Source organism: Lagenorhynchus albirostris, chromosome 18 (assembly GCF_949774975.1).
Source record: "Lagenorhynchus albirostris chromosome 18, mLagAlb1.1, whole genome shotgun sequence".
In the NCBI taxonomy this organism is placed as follows: Eukaryota; Metazoa; Chordata; class Mammalia; order Artiodactyla; family Delphinidae; genus Lagenorhynchus; species Lagenorhynchus albirostris.
Genome location: NC_083112.1, coordinates 43,089,101 through 43,096,542, shown reverse-complemented (window position 1 = coordinate 43,096,542; position 7,442 = coordinate 43,089,101).

Below are 7,442 nucleotides of genomic sequence, written 5' to 3'. Positions count from 1 at the left end.
AGAACCCATCTCTTAATGAGAGTATTGTGAAGGATTTGTGGCCACCTTTAATATGCCACATGTAGTTCAATGAACAATAACATACAAATGATTTGTCTTTAATTAAGCATACAAACAAAACAGATTTCTTCTGTTAAAATGATTGAGGAAAACATTAGGAAAATGATTTCCAATCAGGGTATTGACACCATTGGATTAACCTAGGTTTAGTAATGATGAGTCTGTTGTTAAACCAATACAGATTCTGTGAATAGTATTAACTGAAACTGTGCACCCTCAGAAAGAATAGTGACAGGATTTTGGACTAATTATTATTCTGGAAAAAGAAATGACTTTTGAAGGAAAAAGAGAAATGATCTTTTGAAAATTTCTTTAATCACTGATAGAAAACAACATGATTTTGATTTTCCTATTCCAAATGAATAAAATGTTCAAACTTACAGATTATCTTTTCAGTTAATCCTCTCAATTACATTTAATATCTAATAAGAATTTATATGAATTTTGAAATAGTCACACCACAGTGAAAATTTGGATGCATTCACAGTATAAGAATTGAGTGATATAAACAATTATTTTAAAGTCTACTGTTTAAAGCCTAGCATAAATTCCAAAACCAGAGATCATTGGTATTTGAGGATAAGCTGTTATAAGAGCCCTGAAGCTAGTCTTGCCTTTTCTTCCTAGATGATAAATAACATACTTCAGTAATATAAACACAATTACTGTCATTTTTTGTTTAAAATAACTGTCAATTAACTGAAGGAAGTAATTGACTATAGAAAAAAAGGACAGGAGATTGGCTCAAGATGGCAGAGTAGAAGGATGTGTGCTCACTCCCTCTGGGGAGAGCACCAGAATCACAACTAACTGCTGAACAATCATCAAGAGGCAGACACTGGAACTCACCAAAAATGTTACCTCATATACAAGGACAAAGGAGAAGTTGCACTGAGATGGTAGAAGGGGAGAAATCACAATAAAATCAAATCTCATAACCACTGGGTGGGTGACTCATAAACTGGAGAACAATTATACCACAGAAGTCCATCAACTGGAGTGAAGGTTCTGAGTCCCTCTTCAGCCTTCCCAATGAGTAATGGGAGGAGGAATTCCCAGAGAATTAGATTTTGAAGCCTAGTGGGATTTGATAACAGGACTTGGACAGGACAGGAGAAACAGACTCCACTATTGGAGGGCACAAACAAAGTAGTGTGTGCATCAGGACCAAGGGGGAAGGAGCAGTGACCCCATAGGAGACTGAACCAAACCTACCTGTTAGTGTTGGGGGGTCTCCTGAAGAGGAGGGGGAGAGCTGTTGCTCACCATGGGGACAAGGACACTGGCAGCAGAAGTACTCCTTAGCATGAGCCTTCCTGGCGTCCTCCATTAGCCCCACAAAAGAAGCTGTAGCCTCAAGTGCTGGGTTACCTCAGGCCAAAAAACCAACAAGGAGGGAACACAGCCTCACCTATCAGCAGAGAAGCAGATTAAAGTTTTACTGAGCTCTGCCCACCAGAGGAACACCCAGCTCAACCCAGCACCAGTCCCCCCCATCAGGAAACTAAGAGAAGCCACCAGAGGGCAGACAGCAAAAGCAAGAAGAACTACAATTCTGCAGCCTGTGGAAGGAAAACCACATTCATAAAAAGACAAAATGAAAAGGCAGCGGATTACATACCAGATGAAAGAACAAGATAAAACTCCAGAAAAACAACTAAATGAAGTAGAGATAGGTAACTTTCCAGAAAAAGAATTAAGAATAATGATAGTGAAGATGATCCAGGACTTTGGAGAAAGAATGGAGGCAAGGATCAAGAAGATGTAAGAAATGTTTAAACAAAGAACTAGAAGAATTAAAAAACAAACAAACAGACATGAACAATACAAAAACTGAAATGAAAAATACATGAGAAGGAATCAATAGCAGAATAACTGAGGCAGAAGAATGGATAAGTGACCTGGAAGACAGAAGGGTGGAAATCACTGACATGGAACAGAATAAAGGAAAAAGAATGAAATGAAGGCAGTCTAAGAGACATATGGGATGACATTAAGTGCAAAAACATTTGCATTACAGGAGTCTCAGAAGGAGAAGAGAGAGAGAGAGGCCCTGAGAAAATATTTGAAAAGATTATAGCCAAAAACTTCCCTAATATGGGAAAGGAATAGCCACCAAGTCGAGGAACTGCAGATAGTCCAGGCAGGAAAAACTCACAGAGAGACACACAAAGACACTTAGTAATAGTAGTGACCAAAATTAAAGAAAAATTATTAAAAGCAACAAAGGAAAAATGACAAACAATATACAAAGGAACTCCCATAAGGTTAACAGCTGATTTCTCAGCAGAAATTCTACAAGCCAGAATGGAGTGGCATGATATACTTAAAGTGATGAAAGGGAAGAAACTACAACCAAGATTACTCTACCAAACAAGGATCTCATTCAGATTTGATGGAGAAAACAAAAGCTTTACAGACAAGCAAAAGCTAAGAGAATTCAGCACCACCAAATCAGCACTACAACAAATGTTAAAGGAAGCTTGCTAGGTGGGAAACACAACAGAAGAAAAGGACCTATAAAAACAAACCCAAAACAACTAAGAAAATGGTAATAAGAACATACATATCAATAATTACCTTAAATGTGAATGGATTAAATGCTCCAACCAAAAGACACAGGCATGATGAATGGATACAAAAAGAAAACCCCTATATATGCTGTCTACAAGAGACCCACTTCAGACCTAGAGACACATACAGACTGAAAAAAAGGGGATGGAAAAAGATATTTCATGCAAATAGAAAACAAAAGAAAGCTGGAGTAGCAATACTCATACCAGATAAAATAGACTTTAAAATAAAGAATGTTACAAGAGACAATGAATGACACTACATAATAATCAAGGGATCAATCCAAGAAGAAGATATAACAATTATAAATATATATGCAGCCAACAAAGGTGCACCTCAAAACATAAGGCAAATGCTAACAGCTTTAAAAAAGAAAATTTGACAGTAACACAATAAGAGTAGGGGATTTTAACACCTCAATTAAACAAATGGAGAGATCATCCAGACAAAAAATTAATAAGAAGCAAAAGCTTTAAATGACACAATAGGCCAGATAGAGTTAATTGATATTTATAAGACATTCCATCCAAAACAGCAGATTACACTTTCTTCTCAAGTATACACAGAACATTCTCCAGGATAGATCATATCTTGGGTCATAAATCAAGGCCTGGTAAATTTAAGAAAATTGAAATCATATCAAGCATCTTTTCTGACCTCAATGTTATGAGATTACAAACAAATTACAGGGAAAAAATGTAAAAAACACAAACACGTGGAGGCTAAACAATACATTAATAAATAACCAACAGATCACTGAAGAAATCAAAGAGGAAATAAAAAAAAAAAAAAGAACCTAGAGACAAATGACAATGAAAACATGAAAATCCAAAGCCTACGGGATGCAGCAAAAGCACTTCTGAGATGGAAGTTTATAGCAATACAATCCTACCTCAAGAAACAAGAAAACTAAAATAACAATTTAACCTTACACCTAAAGGAACTATAGAAAGAAGAACAAATCAAACCCAAAGTTAAAAGAAAGAAAGAAATCATAAAGATCAGAGCAGAAAAAAATGAAATAGAAAAGAAGAAAAATATAGCAAAGATCAATAAAACTAAAAGCTGGTTCTTTGTGAAGATAAAGAAAATTGATAAACATTTAGACAGACTCATCAAGAAAAAGAGAGAGAGGACTCAAATCAATAAAATTAGAAATGAAAAAGGAGAAGTTATAACAGACACCGCAGAAATACAAAACATCCTAAGAGACTACGACAAGCAACTCTATGACAAAGAAATGGACAACTGGAAGAAATGAACAAATTCTTAGAAAGGAATAACATTCCAAGACAGAACCAGGAAGAAACAGAAAATATGAACAGACCAATCACAGGTAATGAAATTGAAACTGTGATTAAAAAGCTTCCAACAAACAAAAGTCCAGAATAAGATGGCTTCACAGGTGAATTCTATCAAACATTTAGAGATGAGCTAACACCAATCATCCTCAAACTCTTGCAAAAAATTGCAGAGGAAGGAACACTTCCAAACTCATTCTATGAGGTCACGATCACCCTGATACCAAAACCAGACAAATATACTAAAAAAAAAAAAGAAAATTACAGGCCAATATCACTAATTAACATAGATGTAAAAACCCTCAACAATGTAGTACCAAAACAGAATCCAACAACATATTAAAAGGATCATACACTATGATAAGTGGGATTTATCCCAGGGATACAAGGATTCTTCAATAGATACAAATAAAACAGTGTGATACCATATTAACCAGTTGAAAAATAAAAACCATATGATCACCTCAATAGATGCAGAGAAAGCTTTTGACAAAATTCAACAGCCATTTATGATAAAAACTCTCCAGACATTGGGTACAGAGGGAACCTATCTCAACATAATAAAGGCCATATATGATAAACCCAGAACAAACATCATTCTCACTGGTGAAAAACTGAAAGCGCTTCCTCTAAGATCAGGAGCAAGACAAGGATGTCCACTCTTGCCACTATTATTCAACATAGTATTGGAAGTCCTAACCATGGCAATCAGAGGAACAAAAGAAATAAAAGGAATACAAATTGGAAAAGAAGAAATAAAGCTGTCACTGTTTGCAGATGAGATGACACTATACACAGATAACCCTAAAGATACCACCAGAAAACTACTATAGCTAATCAGTGAATTTGGTAAAGTTGCAGGATACAAAATTAATGCACAGAAATCTCTTGATTTCCTATACACTAACAAAGAAAGTTCAGAAAGACAAATTAAGGAAACAATCCTATTCACCGTTGCAACAAAAAGAATAAAATAACTAGGAATAAAAGTACCTAAAGAGGTAAAGGATCTGTACTCAGAAAACTATAAGACACTGATGAAAGAACTCAAATACAACACAGAGAAATATAGCATGTTTGTGGATTGGAAGAATCAATATTGTGAAAATGACTACACTACCAAAGGAATCTACAGACTCAATGCAATCCCTATAAAATTACCAATGGCATTTTTTATTTACAGAACCAGAACAAAAAATTCTTACAATTTGTATAGAGACACAAAAGGCCCTGAAAAGCTAAAGCAATCTTGAGGGAAAAAATGGAGTTGGAGGAATCAGACTCCCTGACTTCAAACTATACTTCAAAGCTACAGTAATCAAGACAATATGCTACTGGCACAAAAACAGAAATATAGATCAATGGAACAGTATAGAAAGCCCAGAGATAAACCCACACACCTATAGTCAACTAATCTATGACAAAGGAGGCAAAGATATACAATGGAGAGAAGGCAGTCTCTTCAATAAGTGGTGATGTGAAAACTGGACAGCTACATGTAAAAGAATTAAATTAGAATACTACCTAACACCATACAGAAAAAAATTCAAAATGGATTAAGACCTAAATCAAGCAAGATCTATATTGACTCACCTCCTAGAGTAATGGAAATAAAAACAAAAGTAAACACATGGGACACGTAATGAAACTTAAAAGCTTTTGCACAGCATAGGAAACTATAAACAAGATGAAAACATAACCTTCAGATGGGAGAAAATATTCGCAAACAAATCAACAAAGGATTAATCTCCAAAATATATAAACAGCTCATGCAGCTCAATATTTTAAAAAAACAAAAGCCCAATCAAAAATGGACAGAAGACCTAAATAGACATTTCTCCAAAGAAGACATACAGATGACCAAAAGGTACATGCAAAGCTGCTCAACATCACTAATTACTAGAGAAATTCAGATAAAATCTACAATGAGTAATCGCCTCACACTGGTTAGAATGGGCATCATCAGAAAATCTACAAACAACAAATGCTGGAGAGTGTATGGAGAAAAGGGAACACTCTTGCACTGTTAGTGAGAATATAAATTGATGCAGCCACTATGGAGAACAGTATGTAGTTTCCTTAAAAAACTAAAATTAGAATTATCATATGTCCCAGGAATCCCACTATGGGGCATATACCCAGAGAAAACCATAATTCAAAAGAACCCATGCACCTCAATATTAATTGCAGCATATTTACAATAGTCAGGTCATGGAAGCAACATAAATGCCCATCGACAGATGAATGGATAAAGAAGATTTGGTACATATATACAATGGAATATTACTCGACCATATAATGGAATGAAATTGAGTCATTTGTATGGATGTGGATGAACCTAGAGACTGTCATACACAGTGAAGTAAGTCAGAAAGAGTGGGAGACCTTCAAATGGCAGTAGAGAAAGACGTGGAGATCAACTTCCTCCCCACAAATACATCAGAAATACATCTACATGTGGAACAAGTCCTACAGAACACCAACTGAATGTTGGTAGAAGAACTCAGACTTCCCAAAAGGAAAGAAAGTCTCCACGAACCTGGGTAGGGCAAAATAAATAAGAAAAAGCAGACAAAAAAGACTAGGGACAGGACCTGCCCCTTGGGGAGGGAACTGTGAAGGAGGAAAATTTTCCACACACCAGGAAGCCCCTTCACTGGTGGAGATGGTAGGGTGGCAGGGAGGAGCTTCAGAGCCACAGAGGGGAGCACAGCAACAGGGGTGCAGAGGGCAAAGCGGAGAGATTCGCGCACAGAGCATTGGTGCCGACCAGCACTCACCAGCCTGAGAGGCTTGTCTGCTCAACAGCCGGGGCAGGTTGGGGCTGGGAACTGAGGCTCAGGCTTCGGAGGTCAGACGCCAGGGAGAGGATGGGGGTTGGTTGAGCCTGAAGGGGGCTAGTCCACCACAGCTAACTGGGAGTGAGTCCGGGGAAAAGTCTGGAACTGTCTAAGAGGCAAGAGATCATTGTTTCAGGGTGCATGGGGAGAGGGGATTCAGAACACTGCCTAAATGAGCTCCAGAGATGTGTTCAAGCCATGGCTATCAGTGCAGACACCAGAGACTGGCGTTAAACACTAAGTCTGCTGCTGCAGCCACCAAGAAGCCTGTGTGCAAGCACAGGTCACTATCACTACCTCCCATCCCCAGAGCCTGTGAAGCCTGCCACCACCAGGGTCCCATGATCCAAGGACAACTTCCCTGGGAGAACACACAGTGCCTCAGGATGTTGCAATGTCATGCTGGCCTCTGCCATCACAGGCTCATCCTGCATTCTGCATTCCTTACCCATCCCTCTCACAACCTGAGTGAGCCAGAGCTCCCTAATCAGCTTCTACTCTAACACCCTCTTGTCTGTACAAAGAACAGATGCCCAAAGGTGACCTACATGCAGAGGTGGGGGCCAAATCCAAAGCTGAATCCCAGGAGCTGTGTGAACAAAGAAGAGAAAGGGAAATTTCTCCCAGCAACCTCAGGAGCAGCAGACTAAATCTCCACAATCAACTT